Genomic DNA, 24,779 nt, shown 5'->3' with positions numbered 1-24,779 from the left:
AAATAATAAAAAGACCTACAACTTTTGTGATTACACTTTTTCATATAACCTCAAAATTTATGTGAAAAATTCAAGAAATCGTATTAATAGGTTGGGAAAAAAGACTTTTCGCATTGTAGTATGTATGAACTTGTAATAAAATCTCTTTGGCTATATTAATTGTATCTGGCTGGTTTTGCTATCATTAAAAGATTAAATATAAAGAGGATAATTACAAAATCAAATTAGGAAAATGTGTGATTTATATTTATTTTTCGTACTGTCAAGATGAGTGAATATAATGAAGAATTTCGATACATTTTAAAATTTTATTTCAAAAAAGGTAAAAATGCAACGCAAGCCGCGAAAAAAATTTGCGATGCTTATGGACCTAGTGCAGTGTCTGTGAGAGTAGCACTTTGGTTTAGAGCGTTTTCAGTCCCGAAACTTTGATGTCAAAGATGCACGTCACTCTGGTCGCCCTATTACCTACGGATAAAATGGATGCAATTTTTTAAAAAGCCATTTTTTAAAAAGTGGAGCAAGATCGGCATATCAGTAGTTATGATGTAGCTGAAAAATTGAGAATTGACCACAAAACAGCTTTGGCGCATTTGAAAAAAACTGGGTGCACAAAAAACCTCGTTATTGGGGTACCTCACGAGCTCTCTTAAAGAAACCTAATGGACAGTATACTCATTTGTGAATCTTTATTACGACGTAATGAAACCGAACCATTTTTGAAAAAGCTGATAGCTGGTGACGAAAAGTGGATCACGTACGACAAGAACGTGCGAAAAAGGTTGTGGTCAAAGGCCGGTCAGGCTTCACAGACTGTGGCGAAGCCCGGGTTAACTCACAACAAGCTGATGCTGTGTGTGTGGTGGGATTGGAAGGGCATTATTCATTGTGAGCTGTTACCACCAGGTAGGACCATCGATTCTGAACTCTACTGCGAGATTACAACTGATGAGATTAAAAGAAAAAGTTGGGAGAAAGCGGCTGGAATTAATCAACAGAACGGGTGCGGTTTTTTATCATGATAACGCTAGACCTCACACATCTTTAGCCACTCAGCAAAAATTAAGAGAGCTTGGCTGGGAGGTTTTAATGCATCCGCCGTATAGTCCTGACCTTGCACCTTCAAATTTCCACCTGTTTCGGTCTCTTCAGAATTATTTAGGCAGTGTCAGGCTAACATCACGAGAGGACTGCCATCAAAACCAATTGTCGCGGTATTTTGATCAGAAGCCCCAAAACTTCTATAGCCATGGGATCATGTCCCTACCTACAAGATGGCAAAAAGTTATCGAACAAAATGGTACCTTCATACTTTAGTTAAAATATGTAATTAAACTATATTAAAAAATGTTGTGATTTTTTTTAAAATACGAAGAAACTTTTTCCTTAGCCTATTATATCGGATACCTAGTATATTTTTTATTATTACAATTCGAAAAATATGATTTATATATGTACTGTATTTCTTAACATTATAGACTTCTTGATATTTTAGAGGCTTGATTTTAGAGACAGCTTGATTTTTACCCAATCGAAAATTATTTTAATTTGTTAAGTAGGCAAACGATAAAATGACGTACAGGCTCGTCATCATATAGCAGCTATGCCTCCCATAACACTCATATCACTGTTCTTGTATAATGTTCCTTGAATTAGTTCCAGAAATACATCGCGCTCGCGCCTTACAATAAAAACCCAAAACTGATACGCAACCAGCCGACGTCGCATGCGCAACTATTAATAGACCGTGCAAATCAAAGATTAATACATAAATGTGTCAATACTTTAGTAGGTCGAAAATGAAATTAAAATCTAGATTACTTTTTTATTATACTTTCACAAAAAATACATATAACATTAATGTAGGTTAAAATACACTATTTATATCAAACGTGGGCACTAGCTAAGTTGTGGAAGTAAATTGAAAATGTGTAGTTCTTGAGAATTCGAATGTACAGTGGATAAAACGTCCATTCTATGTCAAATAATCTTTGTTCACGTCTAAACTGGAAACGGTGCCTTCATCTTATTGGTTAGTCGGCGCGTGAGCTTGTCAATTTCAGTGCTCGAGTTTAAAAAAAGTATACTACATACATAAAGTGGCACGAAAAAAAAAAAAAAAATTGAGAAATAAAGTGGCGTCATAATACACGTTCGAAATTCAAATTAGTGTTTGTAAAAAAAATCAAGCGAATCTTGTTTTATTTGTGATGTTAATGTGGATTTGTGAGACAATCAAGAAGTTTTATTTTTAATTTTTGTGAAAGAATTAAGCACCAAAATTTTTATATTTGTTTTAGAAATTTCATGTTCGTTATTTTAATATTGTTAAAGATTTTCACTTAACGTACGGGTTATACCACAATCAATTTATCTCTGAACACGAAAAAAAACCTGATTGAAATCTAATTTAATAAGGTATGTATTCACCTACATTTATAACATCGTTAAGCTAAAATAATTTAAGAAATCAAATTATGTAAGCTGTATAATGACATTACTACATATATAATGTTTATAAGTTTTATGGATATTTCAATTGTGTTTCTCCAAAAAAGATTTAGTGTACATAGGTAGTTCATAACTAAAAAAAATAACCAAATTTTATATCACTTTTAAACGTGCCTTGTAAACACGTAGACTCGGAGTGTTGGGTCGCTTATCGATTACACAAATTGATTGAACGCGATCAGAGCAATGTAGTTTTTACGTTTTTCTTTAATAAAACTTCAGTCCCTATTCTCCCATTTAAGGTTAGATTTTTATTAGATATCCTTATGACTTTTTGGCGGGAACGCGAGGAGTGAAGTTTTGTGATTTGTTTTATTTTGTCTATTTAGTGTCTCTTCAGGTTTAAATATGTAATAACGGTGGTTTATTAACTGTTTAATATCTGTGAAAGTGCACAAATGTGGGAAAATGAAACAAAGCCGCTGGACGTAACTTCTCGGGATCCTCCAAAAAGTCCACTGAAAAAATCTCAGTAAATGACCACCATTTTACTGAGATTATATTTCATCCCATATCATCTCGTCTCATTTCATTTTATTTCATTTCATCCCAGTTGATTAATGTCTCAAATTAATCATCTTCGTTTCATTTAACTCCATATTATCATTTTTCATAAAAATAAGAATATAAATTAAAATAAGACGACCTAAAGGTATTAGTTACCAGGTCATAAAATCTCTTAAGAAAAGATATCCATATAGTTAAAAAAGGAATATTCATACAGGAATATTTATGCTGACTCAGGCGCCGTGTTTAAGTGTGGCTTTACTGGATATAAAACTAGTTTGTTTCTTTTCGTGGTTTGTCTTGAAAGACGACTAAAGGTTCGTCCGAGAATGGGCGACAGCGTTCTCTGAGTAGGTACAATACGTACTGCGATTGTAAATGTACTTGTCGTAAGGCGTATCCTAATTATTGTTTTCTGGCACGAAACTGTCTTGCCTTCAGGTTGAAGGGTGTGACAACCGTTAAACAGCTGAAGCTTCAGCTGGCTGAGTCTACAGGCTCCTGTGTGCTTAGTGCGAGTTAACGTTCTCGATAGCGTAAAAGTTAACTCGAATTTGTATGGAGCTGGAACGTTTGGCTACGTTTGTCGCCAGGGGCGCTGTTCCAACTGCATACAATTTCGAGTTAACTTTTACGCTATCGAGAACGTTAAAAAACTCGAACTAAGCACACTGTAACAACGTTACAACGGGTGGGCTATGGACTCATTCACACATCTAAGCATTAAAAAAAAAACATATGGATTTTAAGAAATGTAAAATCACAAAAAGGTTCATCAGTTTTGGTTTTGACTTGTATATTTACTTTCTAAACCGAAGCTTCTGAGGACTATAATAATAATAATAATAATGTTTTTATTGCAAGTAACCATGACTCATATAAATTGTTAATAAGGCTTAGACCTATGTTAGTAGTTATATTTACATCACAATGAATTACTGTGGTAACATCCCATGGAAGATGGCACCACAGCGACCCATGTATACACAGTCCGGCCTGCTTGCGATCATGCTCAGGATACTGTTGGAGCTGGCCCTCACTCTGCTAACCAGAGATGCACACCTCTTACGCATGGTAGCGTAAAAATTATGATTAAAAAATATGAATAAAACTATGAATCAGATACATTGCACAACGTAGTAGGTAAATCAAAGGCGGATTGTAAAATTCCTGCCCGATTTTGAATAAAATTAAACACAGCACATTTTCATTAGAAGCAATTAGAATTTGGAAATGTTTGTCGAATTGTAAACATTCAAAGTCTTAAGCGGCGATGTTTACGGATAAACACGGGTGAAGTCAAGCTAAAGTAAATAAACTTATTAAGGAGTTTAACTTTCGGAGTGTTCTTTTGTCGTTAATTTTTCACTGTAACACATCTAAAGTCTATTTTATGAAAACATTAATTTATTTAAATTATTTAAAAAAAAAAAGAACATAATATTCCTAACCTAAAAGTACATGTTATTGTCCGCAACATGCTTCGTCAGACTACAGAAATGGAGTTATCAGCAACATGCTTCGTCAAAAAGTACAATACTTACTTTCAGCTACAAGCTTCGTCATAAGTTACATAATTGTGTAAACTCTATTTTATTGTGTTTCAATCGGTAAATGTTTTATCACCAATCTTCGCGAAAATATGTATAATAATATAGGTACTTGGTAATACATCATGGTTTTTTTTTTACTTTTTTTTTTTTTTTGCTTATTTGTGTGGACGAGCTCACCGCCCACCTGGGTGTTAAGTGGTTACTGGAGCCCATAGACATCTACAATGCAAATGCGCCACCCATCTTGAGGTATAAGTTCTAAGGTCTCAGTATAGTTACAACGGCTGCCCCACCCTTCAAGCCGAAACGCATTACTGCTTCACGGCAGAAATAGACAGGGTGGTGGTACCCACCCGCGCGGACTTTTTTTTTTTTTTTTTTTTTTTTTTTTTTTTTTTTTTTTTTTTTTTTTTTATTTTTTTTTTTATGATTGAAAGTTTACTGGTGGCCCGAAGGCCTTTCCAGTTTCACCAGGACAGGTGGGCGAGCAAAGGCTCAGCCAAGAGGGGTGGGATTTGCTAACAACTGCCCGAGCGCCTCCGAAGGAGACCTAACAACTCAAGAGCAATTGTTTCGCGAATGAATCTACTACCGGATCGGAATCGCGACCCGCTGAGAAGATCCGGCGAGAAACTCAGCGGGCTAATGCATGGGTTAGGTTGCACGTCGACCTCTTTGTCGAGTTCGACGAGTACGGTTACCGGGGTAACCGTACTCGTTAAGCCTGCCCCTAGTATTAGAGCTGAAGGCATCTAATGCAAAGGTTATTGGATCTGATGGATCCGTAAGGACGTGTCTAGGGCGTCGACGGTGACTGGCTCCTGCATGATCAGGATTCGGGGAGTAGTCAGCGGCGGCAACGATAAGGCGATTATCATGACGCATAGCCTTATCGAAGTATCGTTCCGACGCTGACTTCATGTATTTCCGAATTGATTCGAGGCCCAGGTCGTCGTGTAGGTCAACGTTCCTCACGAACCACGGAGCCCCGACAGCTAACCTGCAAAAGCGGGATTGTAGAGATTGGAGGGTGTCTATGTGTGTGCGGGCCGCGTGAGCGAACACCACACTCGCGTAAGTCATGACGGGCCTTATGCAAGTTTCGTAAAGTGTCACCTTGTTCCGAAGGGACATTTTACTCCGCTTACAGATCATGGGGTAGAGTCTACCGAGAATAAACGCGGCACGGTCACGGACTGATTTTATATGCGGGCGGAATGTCATCGATGCATCCAGGGTAACGCCCAGGTACTTGACCTTCCTGGCCCAGGGTATGGGTTGTCTAAAGAGAGTAATCGGGGGTGTGAGATTCCTCCTCCTAATCCGGGAGGAAATCCGTGTGGAGCTTCCCCTCTGAAATAGCACCGCAGAACTTTTCGCTGGGTTGATGTCTATGCGCCATTTTCGGAACCACTGTCCTAGGGCTAGGGCTGCGCTCTGAAGCTCCTTCGCGATTAGGGACTTATTTCTACTAGAATAGTAAACAGTCGTGTCGTCGGCGAATAAAGCTAAATGGGTCGGCGGCGACCGGGGAATATCGTTGACGAATAAGCTAAATAGGAGGGGTGAGAGGACAGAGCCTTGCGGGACTCCAGCTGTGAGAGGTCGTGGGGAGGAGCGGGTTCCCTCGACTCGATATCGAAAAGAGCGGTTCGACAAGAAGTCCCGTATGATGAGCACGAGACTATCCGGCACGCCCATGTTGAATAGTTTGAAAATCAAACCATTGTGCCAGACTTTGTCGAACGCTTTTGCGACGTCGAAGAAGAGAGCTCCCGTGTATAACGGTTTTGGTCGATTAAGCCCCACAAGAATGTGCTCCGTGAGGCGGTGCACCTGTTGAACGCATGAGTGATTTGTACGGAATCCGAATTGTTCATCGATAAGAATGCCCTTGGATGAGACGAAGTCTCTGAGGCGTTTGTAGAGCAGACGCTCATACAGTTTGCCTAGAGACATGAGGAGGCTAATCGGGCGGTAGCTCGTCGGATGATTTTTTGGTTTACCGGGTTTATGTATGCCGATAACGTCCGCTTCTTTCCACACCGCGGGAAAGATACAGTTCGCCATAGCGGCATTGAAAATAGATGCCAACATCACGATGAGTTGGACGGGTAGAAGTTTAATAACGCGGTTGGATATACCGTCGGAACCGGGAGCCTTGCGAGGACGTAGGTCTTTGATCAAGTCTTTAACTTCCATCGGGGTGACCGCGCGGACTCACAAGAGGTCCTACCACCAATAACATTTGCCGCCAGTAACATTAAATTTACATTATATTATTATACTACCGGATGTAACAGACTTGAAAATAGGATATTAAAAAACAAAACTACGAAAAAAAAAATCGATGGAGATCATAATTTAACGATACATGCACATCGGATGTGGTCTTGGCATTTACGATGGTTTATTATCAGTTGATTCGGATTAACACGACACATCCCTGATATTTTTAAAGATATTATTTTTTCTTGGCCAAATGTTTACATTAATCATTTTCGAATACGGACCCGATGATGCTTGCCACCGGTGCTCAAAGTTGAACATAGACGCAGCCCACTGAGTTTCTCGCCGGATCTTTTCAGTGGGTAGATTCTGTGAAGCTCTTGTTAGAAGAGTTAGTGTTAGCAAATTATCTCAGGTTGAGTCCCTGAGCTCACTTACCCGTCCGGGCGTAACTAAAATAGCCTCTTAGTCTACCAGTTAATAATTAAGGGAAAAGAAGTTGAATTAGGGGGAAAGTAGTGGAAGTATACTGATCACACAGAAGCAAATCACCGACGACGACACCGTAGACACGTCCTTATGCATCAATCAGATTCAATAACTCTTACATTAGACGTCTTTAGCTCTAACACTAGGTGCAGGTTCTGGGACTCCGGTAACAGTATTCGTCGCACTCTCCAAAGAGTTCGACGTGCAACCTAACCCATGCATCAGCCCGCTGAGTTTCTCGCCGGATCTTCTCGGCGGGTCGCAATTCCGATCCGGTAGTAGATTCATTCGCGAAGCAGCTGCTCTCGAGCCGTTAGGTTTCCAACGGAGGCGCTCGGACAGCTGTTAGCAAATCCCACCCCTCCTGGCTGAGCCTTTGCTCGCCTACATGTCCTGGTGAAACTGGAAAGGCCTCCGGGTCACCAGTAATGCTTCGATCATCAAAAAGAAAGTGGAAGCTACGTAGGTCATCAAGAAGCGGTCACTGCGACCAGGGCACTCTAAATATCTGTTAAATGCCGTTGTAACTCGAGCCTATGAATAGAGTTAGATAAAGTACCCAGACTATGGCTTCATACAGTGTACTTAAATGACGCATCTGAGCGATCGGATGCCGCTGCCAATATTACTTAAATATTCGTGTTTACTGGCAGATTTTTGTCGTGCGTTCGAAAGTCCGTTTGCAAATATGTTTGTTAGAGCTTAGATTAGTATGTATCCGGAATTTTAATTAATTTTTTATCTTAGAGGAAGATAGAGAAAGCAGACAGGCAGGGACAGGCGGAAAATGGAGACGGTTTAATTTTTTCTGTAACACATTTCTTCTCTTACTGGGAGTGGGACGTGTTGTGAGTCCGCACGGGTAGATATCATCGCCCTGCCTATTTCTGCCGTGAAGCACTAGTGCGCTTCGGTTTAAAGGGTGGGGCAGCCGTTGTACTATAAAACTTAGACACTTATAACTTATGTTTCAAAGTGGTTCTGGTAATCACATAACACAAGGCAGGCTGTGGGCTCGTCCGCGCACAAAAGAAAAAAAATATTCACCTTCCGTTTCCATCAACGCGTTGACAACCCTTGCCGTTGTGGAATATCAATGTCTAAGCGAAGTTTACGAATAGCAAAACAACGATCAGCTTTTGATGATAGGATCGTAAAACCAGTGACGATTCTGCGGCGGCCCTACACCGCTGCATTGGCCCGGTATCGTTTTTACGTCCACAATAATAAATTCGGTACGGAGCCTTGATGTCCGCCGCATAAATCTAAACTTACGATAATGTCTACGTATGCACACGTCACTGTTACTATGGATACATCGTTGGGCCATCAAACGGGCTGTTGGCAAACAGCAATCGGGATTGAAGCTTATTATATTGTGTTCGGTAATAGAAATGTATTTGAAGTCTGGTATCGTAAAAGTTATTTTAAAGTTAGAGTTAATCATAAGAATTAGACAGTAAAGAGATGTTTTGTCTGAAAAATTCTAAAATAATAAAAGAAAATCGCTTATTAATGCGATTCACCTCTCTCTTTTAGCATTAAAATTATGTTATTAATAGCCGATTTTATAGTGTTTTTTTTCTTATTTATTTGACTAGTGTGAGGCGCTTCTTTTGCAGATGCACTTCATCGGAACTTCCACAATGACATGCTATTTTGTTTGAATTTCCCAAACCTTAAACACGTTTGAAACTTTACAACCACGTGTTTTTTGTTATCGTATTAAAAAACAATTTTTGTGGTCACATACTAATTGCCAGGTAAAGCTGTAAATTCATAAGATAAATATCGTTAATTAAAAAAATATAGCTGATGCTCCTTGCGATACTTTAAAATAGTTTTATACGCATCAATGTTCATAGCAAGTATGTAAGTTGTATTTCTAGCATCAGTAAATTAAAAATGTGTTAAAAAGTAATGTAGCGTTATTAAATTAATGTTTTGTAAGTACCGAAAATTATCTCTTCATCTCATATTCGGTCTATACTATATTAGTTTCTTCACGCCATGATCTTGCAATAAGAAAATAGTTAATTTCTGTATTAATCACAAACACAAGTGGATTCTAGTTGCCCAGAAATTACAGTGGTAGGATTTACTTGTGGCTATACACGTTTTTTTTATTTTTTATTGCCCTTGTAGGCAGACGAGCACACGGTCCACCTGATGGTAAGTGGTTACCGTCGCCCATGTACTACAGCAATGCCAGAGGCAGAGCCAAGCCGCTGCCTACCGCTTAATACTCTCCACAAGCCTCTTTTGAAGAAGGACATGTCATAGTGCTCGGGAAACACGTTGGAGGGGAGGGATTAATAGACAGCTGCTAATCTCTCATTTGTATTTAAAGATTATTATATATTTTTTAAATAATAAATAATCCGCTAATTTCGTTGCCCGACTACGCTGGCTAAATCATAATAAGCATAGAGCGTGGGCGAACAATGACGTTGCACATCAAAAGCTGCCCTGATTTAATTTCGCAACATATACGTAATACACGTTCGTTACTTCATATTCGTGAACTATTAAATATTTGGCACCGTTAAATCTCTACGTAGCTGGATAAGTCTTTTTTTTTAATTGCTATAAACGCGAAGACGGCTGGCCTAGAGCATCGTTTGTCTGATAAAAAAGTCATTAAGATCTCGAGGCGGTATAACATCTGAATATTTATTTGCACACAATCCCTTTTACTGCAGTTGGTGTGCTCGCTAATCTTCGTATTACGATTTTACAAAAGAATACATCAGTACATCGGTGAAAATGGTCTCAATAAGTGCCGGAATGACTTTGTTCCCTTGGAATTATCAACTACAATGAGCGACGGTAATTATTCACCGCTAGGTTGGCAGTATTTACTTTTCAACATTGAGTTTTTCTTTATTTTTTTTATTGCTTAGATGGGTGGACGAGCTCACAGCCCACCTGGTGTTAAGTGGTTACTGGAGCCCATAGATCTCTACAACGTAAATGCGCCACCCACCTTGAGATATAAGTTCTAAGATCTCAGTATAGTTACAACGGCTGCCCTACCCTTCAGACCGAAACGCATTACTGCTTCACGGCAGAAATAGGCAGGGCGGTGGTACCTACCCGCGCGGACTCACAAGAGGTCCTACCACCAGTATATTAAGTGTATTAAGTATGTGTATTAAGGTGATAAAATTCCTCATAGATAAAAGATTGTGTAGCCTATGAATGGTTTTTAACATAGGATGTACAACGGAATTGGTTAACTCATTAATTAGTTTTCTCCCAGCAAACTCCATAGCTAGAGCTAAGATATCGAAGAAGAAAAAATTACAATGAGTAATTTCAATTTGATATTACTATTATTATCAATAAGAGTGTCACTAATATAAGTAAATTATTATATTATACATAGAAAAAAATATTGCATTATATGTATTACTTAGCATAATTGACAAATCTATTTATTTATATATTATGCTTTACGTACATGTGTTCTGATTTAAAGGCTGGAGTTGGGACAGCGCTTATAAATTGAACTTTTATGTTTTAAATAATTCCTGGAACCACATCATCAGGTCGGCACCGAAATTAAAAGCCAAAGTTAGAAAAAATATAAAAGTATATAATTTACTCTTTTATATAGCTAGGCAATAATGTTAATGTTAATGCCAATCAGTTTTGACAGACAGTACACAAGCGCTCTTCATGATTAGAATGCCTCGTTAAAATATGATTAATTATTTATTCTTAGAATTCACAGCGAAACAAGTGAATATCGTTTTATACAGCTGACTCTGAGAATTTTCAATAGGAGGTGTCAAATGTCTGAATTTTAATTTTTGTTTTCAGCCGTCTTGTGTTCGGATTAGATTAGCAAATCTAATCCGAACGATTAATTCAAAATCTTTCCGATATTCTTTTTTCAACTACGTCAATCCTATATTCCGGCATAAATTATTATAGCGATTTTAAAATATTTAATATATTTTTTGTTGTAATAGCACAATCATAATATGTTAAGGGTGTTAAGTTAGAAATTATATAAATAAACATCTTATGAATTTGATGTCTGGAAAATAAGATAACATTATTAAAGTTCATACTCGAACCTCTCTTCATTTCATTTCATTTCATTTCACTCCATATTATCATTTTTCATAAAAATAAGAATATACATAAGACATGACTTAAAAGTCTTAGTTACCAGGTCATAAAATCACTTTAAAAAAGTGCTCGAACGTCAGCTTGTGTGACAGCTGTCAAAGTGTCTAATTGCCCCCGCCACGACGCGATCAACATAAGGCACCGCCATCTTTGAATTAAATCACAGTGTTTGACAGAACTCGTGTTGCTTAATGACGGATCATTTAGATTAAATTATGATTGTCAGCTTCGTTTAAATTTCATTAATTAGATGGGTAATTTGTGTTAAATTGCCACTTTAGGTAATTTCAAGTGATGCTATATTTTAGAGTAGATTTTCGGGAGGCTTTTGCGTTCTTATTGAAGACTTTTTAGTTTTTGCTTAGCTTGAGAAAACCTTTAAAGAGTGAATGCGCGCATTAGCTAACGTTGTGTGTGTAATCTATACTATATAATATTTTAAAGAGGAAAGATTTGTTTGTTTGTTTGTATTGAATAGGCTCCGAAACTACTGAACCGATTTGAAAAATTATTTCACTGTTTGAAAGCTACACTATTCGCGAGTGACATGGGGTACAATCTTTTCAAAAAAATTACGGGTTATTAATAAAACTCCAATAATGTAACCCAAGGTGTAAAAAAATTACCTAAAATATTCTTTACATCGCGTGCCCTGCGAAAACTATTGATGATAGAATAAAATAATGTACTACGACTTTGTAAAACTCATTATTATTTACAAAGTGTCGCGACATCATATGTCTAACTATTACAGCTATGCCGCAAAAGTATTATTTTATTTAAAAAAATAAAAAAAACGTCAAATATCGTTGAAACTTTTGTTAAAGACCCGAGCGGAGCCGGAACGGGCCGCTAGTTTAGAGATAAATCTTTTGATGTGGCTATATGGCGTTGCACAGTAACTGGTTTTGTGTAAATTAGTAATTCCCTAACATTAGTTGTCATCCCCCTCCTCACATACCCTCATGATAGGTAGCTCTACCGAGCGAGATGCATCTTGTGCAAGCAGCAGTATTGAGTATTGACACAACCGAAAACATTTTATTAATCCTCAAGTTTACAGTTTTGTAACGTTCGACTATATTTATGCGTGCTAAGTACAGACCATCTAGTTTATGTATTTGTTTATTGACATTTACGTTTCTTTGCACGCAGAAAGAATTAACATTATTCTGAGGATTGGCAGTTTTATTTATTAATTTTTTATTGCCCTTGTAGGCAGACGAGCACACGGCCCACTTGATGGTGAGTGGTTACCGTCGCCCATGGATTTCAGCAATGCCACGGACAGAGCCAAGTCGTTGCCTTCAGAACTACTGCCTATAGTCTGTTCGACTTGAGGGTTCATGTTCACGTTAAGAGTATCCCAAGGGTTAAATCTACTGGTAAGTAAAGCCGAAGGAAATGAACACAAATGAAGTCCTGGAATGCAAATAAATTACATGTTTTTATTTCATATGAATTTAGGAAGTCCTATGAAGTCCTAAGTCCTAAGTCCTAGGAATTCCTATGAATTCGTCTAAACGAAAGCGGCACATTTCGCGATCAGGAGAGTCATTATCAGAAGTAACTCGGATACCGATCCCGAGCGTACACTGAAAAGCGTCTAATAACGTATCGAAATTATTAATCAACGATATCATGAAAGCTTAAACGTTTGCCAACCTTTTACACAACAATAAACCTAATAATAAATAAACCGCGTCGGAAACAGACAGTCAAAGTTGATTGGCTTTAAAACATTGGCGAAACACATGATGCTGTATTAGCGGTGTTCTCGACGGGTCGCCAGCCGTAAATCATTGGGCTATATAAAATATTTGGGCCAAGTTCATCGTTAAGCTTGTGCAAGAGCTTGGCACTCTTTTTGTGGTTTTACATTGTTATTGACACAGGCAGTTTCGTTAATAATAGTTAAGTCGTTTGGTGTACTCACACTCATGCGGTAATGCCGTAATTCGGTGGTAGGACCTCTTGTGTTTACTAGTGGTAGGACCTCTTGTGAGTTTGCGCGGTCGGTACCACCACCCTGCCTATTTCTGCCGTGAAGCAGTAATGCGTTTTGGTTTGAAGGAAGGGGCAGCCGTTGTAACTATACTTGAGACCTTAGAACTTTTATCTCAAGACAGGTGGCGCATTTACATTGTAGATGTCTATGGGCTCCAGTAACCGCTTAATATCAGGTGGGCTGTGAGCTCGTCCACCTACCCAAGCAATAAAAAAAATTCTAGGGAAAGCAATTTTCTCAAATACTTTAAGTATAAAAAAAACATTATATCGAGAGGTTGTCTCGTCGGAGAAATAAAATAATACACGAATTTTATTTTAATGTACTTAAATGAATTACAAGAATTAAATTATTATTCATAATAATAAAAAAAATTGATACCTCCACAATCGTAACTAGGAGATCTTATGGCTGATCAAGCAAACTATCTTTAATCAACAATCGACCACCTGGAATGGCTGAGAACATCCAAACTATCCATAAATTTAATATTACAAATGTGAAAGTGTGTTTGTTTGTCCTTCTTATTCGTCGAAAACACGAATCAACGTTGACATGATTTTTAAAGTGATAGTTTTAAGTCAAGAGGTTGGTATAGACTATCTTTTATTCCTTTTTTTTTATTGCCCTTGTAGGCAGACGAGCATACAGCCCACCTGATGGTGAGTGGTTACCGTCGCCCATGGACTTCAGCAATGCCAGGGGCAGAGTCAAGCCACTGCCTACCGTTTAATACTCTCCACAAGCCTCGTTTGAAGAAGTACATGTCATAGCGTTCGGGAAACACCGTGGAGGGGAGCCGGATGGTACGTGGCAAAAAAGACCTCTGGAAACGCACTGTGGATGACCGCAGGGGCTCCAGGTAGTATGGATGAACTCTACTCTGGTGGCGGGCGGTGCGATGGTAAAAACGAGATGCCGGTATCATCTCGAACAATTCCTCAGAGCACTCTCCATGGAACATACGGTACAAAATACAGAGGGAACCGAACATACATCTCTTTTTCACGGGAAACTATACTGACGTTTTTCCTTGACGACGCCGGGAAGCCACGGGTAACATATTGTTTCTGTATAAAATAGAAAAGAACCTTGAACGAAGATTTTTGGCTTTCCATGAAGCTATTATAATTAGAAATCTAGCCGATTTTATTGCTTTGACGTTTAGCGCTGATTTATATTTAGGCGGTTAAATTTAAAAGCTTTATCTAAAACTAGATCGAGAGAACTCTGGACACGTCAAAATGATTACACAATGAAACTGTTAAGTTCGAATACATAGTAATGTTTTTAGAAATCTAAATTCTTAAAAAAAAAAAGTAAATAAATATGTATTGTAAATATAGGTCGTTTTTTATTTTTATTGCTTAGTTGTAGGAGTGGGTGATATAAATCGTATATAGATTCAATATCTATATATCGCAGCAATATCGTTGAATCCGATATCGCCCCGCACGAAATCTATATATCGATATCAGCCGATACACGATATTGCTCGATGTGATGCGCATCGGCATATCGTACCGATTCGTGAATCGAAATCTATATTTCGATATCAGCCGATACACGATATTGCTCGATGTGATGCGCATCGGCATATCGTACCGATTCGTGAATATCAGCAATATTCGTTTGGTTCGTATCGAATCGGCCAGAGTGAGTGAGCGCACGATAGGGATATCATGTGATGAATGAAACAGAAACAGGCATTATCCATACAATTATAAACCTTATATTTAAGTCCATATGTCTGTAGATTATTCTTAGCGTATCAGCAGGATACAATTAAGGAAAGAAGTTTCAACTTTCGACCCTAACTTGAATGCAGTATAGCCTATTTGCATCGTTGAATTTAATTTCACGCGCTTTGACCTTGAACTAGAATTTTTGGACAAGTGTTTATAAATACTTAAAAGTTTTTTGTGTTTGATTTTTAAAGTACACATTTTTCTATTTTTAGTTGAATCCAAATAATTGAGTTTATTTCTTGTGTTTGTATTAAACTTTTGAAATCTACACTCTTTTGGTATATTTTGTAATTTGAAATTAAGACACAAAATACTAAAAACTGAAAATAATGTAACCAGTCCTAAGCCTGGTAAAAGCATGAAGGAATGTTTTATTTATATTTTTATTTTCATGTTCTTTTTATTACTTTAAGATCATATTATAAATTGATATCAGAAAACCAACCGTATAACGTTGACTTAAATCTATATCTACTACGATATTATATCAGCGTATCGTTTCAAATCTCAAATATCATGAATCGAGAAAATCTACTAGCATCCATCAATATATAGATTCAGAAAATATATAGATTCAATATCCGATATTGATCCTCGATATATAGATACGATTCGATACGCGGCAAAACCGATATTACCCACTCCTACTTAGTTGGGTGAACGATCTCACGGTCCACAACAATGATGTTATAGTAAAAAGACTTATATATCTACTTTTACTATAACATCATTGGTCCACAAGGTGTTAAGTGGTTACCGTAGCCCATAGACATCTAGAACTTAAATGTCGCTACCCATCTTGACATATAAATCCTAAGGTCTCGTTATATTTACAACGGCTGCCCCACTCTTCAAACTGAAATGCATTACTGCTTCACGGCAGAAATAGGTAGGGTGGTGGTACCTACCCGTGCGGAATCACAAGAGGCCTACCACCAGTAGTTACGCAAATTATAAATTTGCGGGTTTGATTTTACCTACACGATGTTATTCCTTCACCGTGGAAGTCAATCGTGAACATTTGTTAATACGTATTTCATTAGAAAAATTGGTAACCGTCTGCGGGATTCGAACACCGGTGCATCGCTAGATACGAATGCACCGGACGACTTATCCTTTAGGCTACGACGACGACAAAAATTGTATTATGTAAATATAGTATGTACCGTTCGTACCGTATATATGTTTTCATGTTTACATAACGTTTGAGGCAGCGGCTGGGCTGTGCCCCCTGAAATTGTTGACGACAACGAGCAACTGTGGCCCCTTATCATCGGGTGAGCCGTACGCTCATTTGCCTACAAAGGCAATATACGTTTTGAGGATATCAATGTTTTAATTTTTTTAAATGTAATTACATAAAACATATATTATTAGGTGCTCACACAATTAGGTAAATTTCAGACAAAACAGTTCTGTATTTGTTTAATATCTATTGACGAGATTTAGGGTTGTTAATAAGAAACCAGTTTGGATGCAGTTATTTTATTTTCCGTATAGGGGTCGATAGTTAAGGTCGGATTGTTACAACTGAATGTTTTGGAATATCAATAAACAAAACTAGAAGACACGCAACCTTTGAACGTCTTTGATCGTTGTCATTCGAGTCGACGGGCTGACTAAAATAACCCGGTCCACGGTCGTGAAACAAATTATTTATTAACATGTCAAGATCGTATCTATTATGTCATGTAAATTTCGTTCCAAAGTGTTAGATTCATACTGCTACGCCGGTAAGAGTAACGCCATCTATCGTTGAATAGCATAAACGAATATCAAAAGAACCAGTAAAATCTAAAACGCTCGAGAAGTACAACGCCATCTATTGTCAAACGCATACCGAAAATACTCGACTTGTGAGGAATGTTCTCGATAATTCCAGGGATGTCGTGTTAAATATAAAAGCGTTGCAGTGATGACACGGAGGCAGTTAGTGATCAGAACTACTCGAACCGAAACAGCGATTGGATCATCTGAAGCGAAGCGGATGAAGTGAATTGAGAATTTTAAAGTGTTCGTTAAGTTGAATAGAGTTTCAATTTGCACTTGGGTAGAATTTTTATTAATCCCGAACCCCAGTGCGTAACAATACGAAGCTTTAAAGTCGTTAGTCAGTATTTAATTAACCCCCGCTCCGGGTTAGAATTCTGATTGCAGTCAGTAGCTTTGTTCGGTTTATGTTTTTAATTTTGTCTTATGTGTGCTACCTGCAGTAGACTATACAACCCAGATTAGGCTTTTCGTTGCGCCATATTCCCTCATTGTCCAGTCTAAATCATCTCACGGGCCGTTTGGAACAACCAGGGTTATTTTATGGTTCGGCCCTTTTTAATTAAATGGCCATAATAATATCGGGGGTTGATAAGCTATTTGGTTTAAGCGACATTTATCTTTGTAATTAGTTACATTTTTAATTTTAATTTTTTTATTGCATATATGTTGGAGTATTTCCACTTTCGGGTAGCGACATGGTAAGCGGGTGGTCTTCGTAAGTCAATAAAACCAGAAATGAACTCAGAGCGTATATCACGCAGGAGCGTTCCGTCCGACACGGCGACTAGCTCGCTTCTGAGCTCGAGAGACAACAACGGAGCGTCTTTATAGCAAGGTATCGTGGTGGGACGATGTTGTTTACGATTCTTATCTTGCACGTGTTGTTTTCGATGAATGCTTGCACCTGTTGTTTGTCGTCCCATCTTTATTAGTCATGAACTAATGGTTTATAAAAACACGCGCCGACATATATAGGTGGACGAGCTCACACCCCACCTGATGTTATGTGGTTACCGGAGCCCATAGACATCTACAAGACCTTAGAGCTTATATCTCATGTCTCAAGGTGGGTGGCACATTTACGTTATAGATATCTATGGGCTCCAGTAACCACTTAACACCAGGAGGCCTGTGAGCTCGTCTACCCATCTAAGCAATAAAAAAAAGAAAGAATACAATGATATATACTCAATATATGTTTCAAGTATTTGTAGTAGGCTTTAGAGATAGCCCAGAGAGATAGATATAGCTAAGGTCTGTTGCGAATCGATCTTACGTACTGATTTGAAGGCTACTGATAAAATACGGTTGGGAAACCAATCTTACAATATTATTTATTTACATAGCGGATTTCCTTTCGTTGTCTATAAGCCCCAGTATTTATTTAATTTCAGATTGGGCGTAATGTAGGCTTGTCTCGATTAATAAAAATATAATTCAATTGCGACTCTTAGATATATTTTTTTGCTGTTAAAGACAAGAGCTTGCGGCTAATTGATATTGAGTGGTAATTGTGGTCTAGACAACCCTCAGACACAGCCCATTGAGTTTCTCGCCGGATCTTCTCAGTGGGTCGCGTTTCCGATCCGGTGGTTAGATTCTGCGAAGCATTGCTCTTGCTAGGGTTCGTGTTAGCAATATCGTCCGTCAGGTTTGAGCCCCGTGAGCTCACCTACTAATTAAGGTTACGCTGAAATGGTCTCTCAAGACCATCAGATTAGGTAGGAAAAAAAATATGGTCTAGAAATACCAAGAGCACATCCAGGTCTCGACTGTCTTTTTTTTTTTTTTTTCGGGTAGAGCGCCGAACCTCCTACGAGGTCCCCGCGCAAAAGGGGCGCGCGGGGTATGTGAGACTCAACGATCTGCATGGTGTTGTGAGCAGACCGCGGGCCCAAGGATTTTAGGACCCACCCACTAAACGACTCCCCTACACTCTTACACCCGACGTCCGATCCCCTCCGAGGTCAGAACCCGGATGAGGTAGGGGGGCTACCGCGGTCAACACTACAACAAGACGGCGCGGCTCACCCCAAGGACGAAGGCTCTGAGGCCTCGACTGTCTACCTTAAGCCTTGTTTTAAGAAAGATTTATCGTGGTGTTGACGGAATACTTACTCGCATCCCTTAACAACATCGGAATCGAATCTTAAAAAAATATGTGTGCGTGTGTGTGCAAGACACACGGCATGGTAGAAGTAAAACTTATAAAAACAAGAATAATCGCGAGAGTCAACCATCAACCACTACGCAGTACTATGGAGCAGCTCCACCCTGGGGTAGACATGCGTAGTTCCGGACCTAAATAGTTCCTGGAACTATGTCCTCATATGGAACTATATCATTCAATCCGAGTTGTCAAAATTAACATGTTCAGACAGTTCCATTTCCATTCCAAGTGTACTGTTATGCAGGAACTACAAACGCGTTGAACATGACGGACATGCGGACATGATTAGAGCATAGGTACCGCGCGGCGCGGAGGCGTGGCGCGGCGAGTCCACCCGAACGAGTCTCGAACCGACACGAGTCCACGTAAAGAGATAAGGCGACATATGGCACGAATACGAGAGAGTGAGATGGAGCGAGTGCATGAAACTGCGTGTGGAGCTCTTTCATATTACATTTTTATTAATATTGAAGTTATGCTCTACGACCTACGTGTTACAGTCGATAGTTGAATAAATTAAAATGTTTTGCTATGGATTTTGACCTTGACCATGCATCATTCCTACGAGCACTTAACCTTAAGTGTTTGTGGACCATTTCTTAGAAAATCATAATTCAAAATTCGAGAATTTTAAAACATTCACCACTTTCGCTATTCGGTATCTCGGTTATGGGAAAAAGGTTGTAAGGCTACAATGAGCTTAATTTACGTTGTATATCAGAATAACGTGGTATTTTAATTAACAACTGATAGGTTATAGTTTCCGGTGCATCGTACAATACCTACATTGAAAAATAATGAAAGTAGTAGAGTAGTTGAAATTATGACAAAGTAATTACAGTACATTAATAAATTATGCAACCAGCTGTAACAATGAACCTAAAACTAAAAACCTTACAAAATAATAATTACAATAATAATTGCCATAAGCGGCAATCTATTTTTATATAGTGCTTTTAAAAAATTGTATTTTTAATACCTTTTTTGAAAAATATTGTGTAATTAATAATAACTTAATACGTGATTCGCTACACTACAAACAGCTACTAGACTTAACATGTCCGCGGAACTAAACAGCTTCAAACAGGTACTAGACTTAATATGTCCGCGGAACTAAACAGCTACAAACTACAAACAGCTACTAGACTTAACATGTTCGTGAAACTAAACAGTTCCGCGAACATGTTTACTGGAACTAGTTCCGACACTCAAAAGAACGATGTCATGTTCAATCCAGTTCCGAACATGATTAGCGCACGTCTACCCTGGGGAACCACCTGTACGATCACAGTATCTTTCCACCAGGTAAGTATGATTTAGCATGAGAAATACAAGATCGTCTATCAACTGTGTAACATCTCGTCATTGCGATTCAGGAGTTGTTGAATTTACATGCAGCGACATCTGTTGATAACAAACTAAATAGAAATAATTGTAAATCATCTTTTATAGTATGAGGTAGCGCCCTCTGTGAATTGATATTTTAACTTCACGTTTCATTTTTTCGTTTCATCGAGTTTGAAATCACACCCAAATATTCTTTTTTTTTTTATTGCTTAGATGGGTGGACGAGCTCACAGCCCATCTGGTATTAAGTGGTTACTGGAGCCCATAGACATCTACAACGTAAATGCGCCACCCACCTTAAGATATAAGTTCTAAGGTCTCAAGTATAGTTACAACGGCTGCCCCACCCTTCAAACCGAAACGCATTACTGCTTCACGACAGAAATAGGCAGGGTGGTGGTACCTACCCGTGCGGACTCACAAGAGATCCTAGCACCAGTAATTACGCAAATTATAATTTTGTGGGTTTCATTTTTATCACACGATGTTATTCCTTCACCGTGGAAATCAATCGTGAACATTTGTTGAGTGCGTATTTCATTAGAAAAATTGGTACCCGCCTGCGGGATTCGAACACCGGCGCATCGCTCAACACGAATGCACCGAACGTCTTATCCGTTAGGCCACGAGGACTTCATTCGATTCTAAAGAAGTTTCACTTCAAAAACTCGGGACAATTGAAAACGTAAACATGTATAAAGTGTTTTATATAAAATTTATTATGTTTATTTAAGTTCGGAGTGCTCCGTTTAGTTAACAATAATATTTGTTTAACCCCGGGATTCCGTTCTGGTGAACGTGATTTCATTCGTCGAATCCAAGAAACATTGTGGGTGATTGTATCGAAAACTGTGTAAACAGTGACGTACTATAATATTATTTTAATAGTTATTTTCGTAATATTGTTTGTTGATATTTTCACTGGCTAAGAATGACGGCCCATTTAATAAATGTATCTAATGCAATTTTTTTTGTTAATTTTGTTTAGTTTTTTTATTGCTTAGATGGGTGGACGAGCTCACAGCCCACTTGGTGTTCGGTGGTTACTGGAGCCCATAGACATCTATAACGTAAATACGCCACCCACCTTGAGATATAAGTTCTACGGTCTCAAGTATAGCTACAACGGCTGCCCCACTCTTCAAACCGAAACGCATTACTGCTTCAAGGCAGAAAGAGGCAGGGTGGTGGTACCTACCCACGCGGACTCACAAGAGGTCCTAACACCAGTAAAAATTATTAGTGTATATTATGTATAAAATAAATGTAAATTATTTTAGAATGAATTCAACGATTTTGATCTTTTCCATTATTTTCACAATTTTTTGGACGAGATTAGAAAGAAATCTGAAAATACATAGAAAAACGTCTATGCAAATAATTATAGTCGCTAGTTTTATTTATGAATGGATTGATTCATTTTTGTAGCCAAATAGTAGACACAGATTAGCTATGTTCTTTTTTAATACATTGATCAGCTGGTACGACTCGGCTATGAGATGGCTCATTGTGTTTTAATTGCTTTATTACATATTTTGGTGTTATCAAATAGTATACTCTAATGAAAATCTTCTTTGTTGTGGGATACATTGTGGAAAAAGTGAAGTCAATCTATTAAATTATCAATATCAAAATGACATACGAAGACTGTTCAATTTGTCAATAATCCTGGTCTTACGGATCGCTTGAAATGTGACTACTGAGGGATTTTCTTATCATTTGAAATTCGCTCTATCGTCTCGCCGCGCCGTACCAAAGATTATCGCTGTCAACTAAAACCACTATTGTCATTGATAACACGCCTTTGATTTTTGCGAGAAACGTATTATCTTAAGCTGTTCTAAAAAGCTGTTTACTCTAGCCTACACTTGGTTGTGCCTCTGGTTTATTGTCTACTAGCGACACGCCCTCGCTTCGCTTCGGAAACATAAAATTTTATTATTGATAGCTGAGTCCCGCGATGTTACCCACGGTTATTTCGTACCGCGGGTGACGCCGCGGGTTGAAGCTAGTCTAAGAAACGTAGCCTACGTAGTAGTAGTAAAATAGTTACTCCTTATATCATCAGCTACCTGTCAGTGAAAGTCCCGTCAAAATCGGTCCAGCTGTTCCAGAGATTAGCCGGAACAAACAGACAGACAATAATTGTAAAAAATCTTATTTTGGTGTATGTACCGCATATATATTCATATGCATGTAGTAAAAAGCGGTTATTTCAATATTACAGACAGACACTCCAATTTTATTTATATGTATAGATTACAGTCGCGTATAGGAAAACTAGGAAAATCTTTCCTATACAATGTTTACAATGATGATGTTCCAAAATCGATTCATTCGTAACATTAATCTAGTAACGCTAAGTCCTTTAACCCATCGCATTGATTGATCGCCGTAACTTCTCCGAACGGTTAATCAAACGCTAACCCGTCAGTTAACATTGATTTATTGTAATTGCCGTGTCCGTTTTAGAACAGATCAATTCTGAATCGTACTGTTAATGTTACACATTTTAATGGTTTTAAACCTTTTTTTTTTGTTTTTCTCAACCAATTATTTATACGTACAGTGGCCAGATGGTGCGAGTTTAAAGAGTACTCCAATGAGGTACAATAATATTTGCGAACGTTAAAATTAAATGTATCGACACGAGTTCTCTTCGTATTTACAACTAGCGGACCGCTCCAGCTCCGCTCGGGTCTTTAACGAAAATTTCAACGGTATTTGACGTTGTTTTATTTTTTTAAATAAAAGAACACTTATTGCGTCATATCTATAATAGTTAGGCATATCGTGTCGCTCCGTCACGAGAAGTTTTGCCTCTTCTTTCTGTGTGAGCGTCCATGCTTCGCATCCATACAATAGGATCGGTCTGACTAGAGTCTTGTATATCCGAATCTTGGTGCGCCTGCTTAGTAGCTTCGAAGAGAGAACCGGGTGTAGGGCTGCACTGCATCGTAGGGTATTTTGTATACGAATTTCGATTTCATCTTGAAAGGTATTGAGAAAAATACTAGGACCAGTTCGGAAAGAAGACGGTTCTTGGCACGTCCGGAAAAATAAGGATGTGGAGAGGCTTTTTGGTGAGCCAAATATCCTGGGGGAGATGAAGGCACGGAGGCTCGGATGGCTCGGACATGTAGTACGTATGGAGCAGGATCGGGCTGTGAAACGGGTGTACACGGGTGTACCGGAGGGACGCCGCCCCGTAGGGAGGCCCAAGTACCGCTGGTGTGACGCTGTGGAAGGAGATTTACGGGAGCTCCAAGTGTCGGACTGGCAAGGTGTTGCGCAACGCCGGGATGAATGGCAAAGTTTATTGTCGGAGGCCAAGACCCACTTCGGGGTCATAGCGCCAGCTCATTAGTAGTAGTATATCGTGTCGCGACACTTTTTGTAAATAATGTGTTCTACAAAGTCGTAGTACATTATTTTATTCTATCATCAATAGTTTTCGCAGGGCATGCAATGTAAAGAATGTTTTAGGTAATTTCTTTACACCTTGGGTTACATTATTGGAGTTTTAATAAGGATCCCTAATTTTTTTCAAAAAAGATTATAGCCTTGTCACTCGGGAATAGTGTAGCTTCCAAACAGTGAAAGAATTTTTCAAATCGGTTCAGTAGTTTCGGAGCCTATTCAATACAAACAAACAAACAAATCTTTTCTGTTTATAATATTAGTATAGATTAGTATAGATAATAATTAATTTACATTAATAAAACGGACCCAATGTTATTTCTATTTTAAGATATCGTTGGAGTGAATAGCAATTCTATTGACTATGTACTTACTTGCAATATACTGTCAGGTTTGAGCCCCGTGAGCTCACCTACTAGTTAAGGTTACGCTGGAATAGCCTCTCAAGGTTACCAGCTTAGGTAGGAAAAAAAAGAAGAAAAAAAGCAATATACTTGCGATACGAATGCTATGAAAATGAAAGCCATAAATCAAATTAAAAAACAATGTCTGGAAAGTTTTTTTAGAATGCATAATGTATTTTAGTTTATAAAATTCTCCAAAAATAGGGTTTCTTTTGAATTATTTATTTAATCTGGCGTTAGGTAAATAGAGAACACAGCGGTTTTTAAACTTTCAGCTTTACAAAGGTCAAAGTCTTTCGATGTTAACTTAGAATTAAATTTGTTTTAAAATGTATTCGGTTTTTGAGGGTATTCGATTATTTCATATCTTATGTCTTAACAGTTTTTTTTTATTGCTTAGATGGGTGGACGAGCTCACAGCCCACCTGGTGTTAAGCGGTTACCGGAACCCATAGACATTTACAACGTAAATGCCGCCAC

General features: G+C 38.4%; 1 protein-coding gene across 5 annotated transcripts in view; it reads left to right on the top strand.

The window, feature by feature from the left end:
- The first annotated feature begins 1,702 nt into the window (after positions 1-1,702).
- LOC101747104 (potassium channel subfamily K member 15) overlaps positions 1,703-24,779 on the top strand; it is a 34,598-nt gene continuing 11,521 nt past the window's right edge. For 3 of the 5 annotated variants that reach the window (XM_004922707.4, XM_062673116.1, XM_062673114.1), the window contains exon 1: positions 1,999-2,418. The gene's annotated coding sequence lies outside the window, so the exon portion shown is untranslated. Of the gene's footprint in view, positions 2,419-24,779 lie in introns of all 5 variants that reach the window. The other 2 variants (XM_012697038.4, XM_062673115.1) reach the window with 2 other exon arrangements.

This window comes from Bombyx mori, chromosome 16, assembly GCF_030269925.1.
Source record: "Bombyx mori chromosome 16, ASM3026992v2".
Lineage (NCBI taxonomy): Eukaryota > Metazoa > Arthropoda > Insecta > Lepidoptera > Bombycidae > Bombyx > Bombyx mori.
The sequence above is the reverse complement of the archived record's forward strand: the minus strand, read 5'-3'. Positions and strand labels throughout refer to the sequence as shown.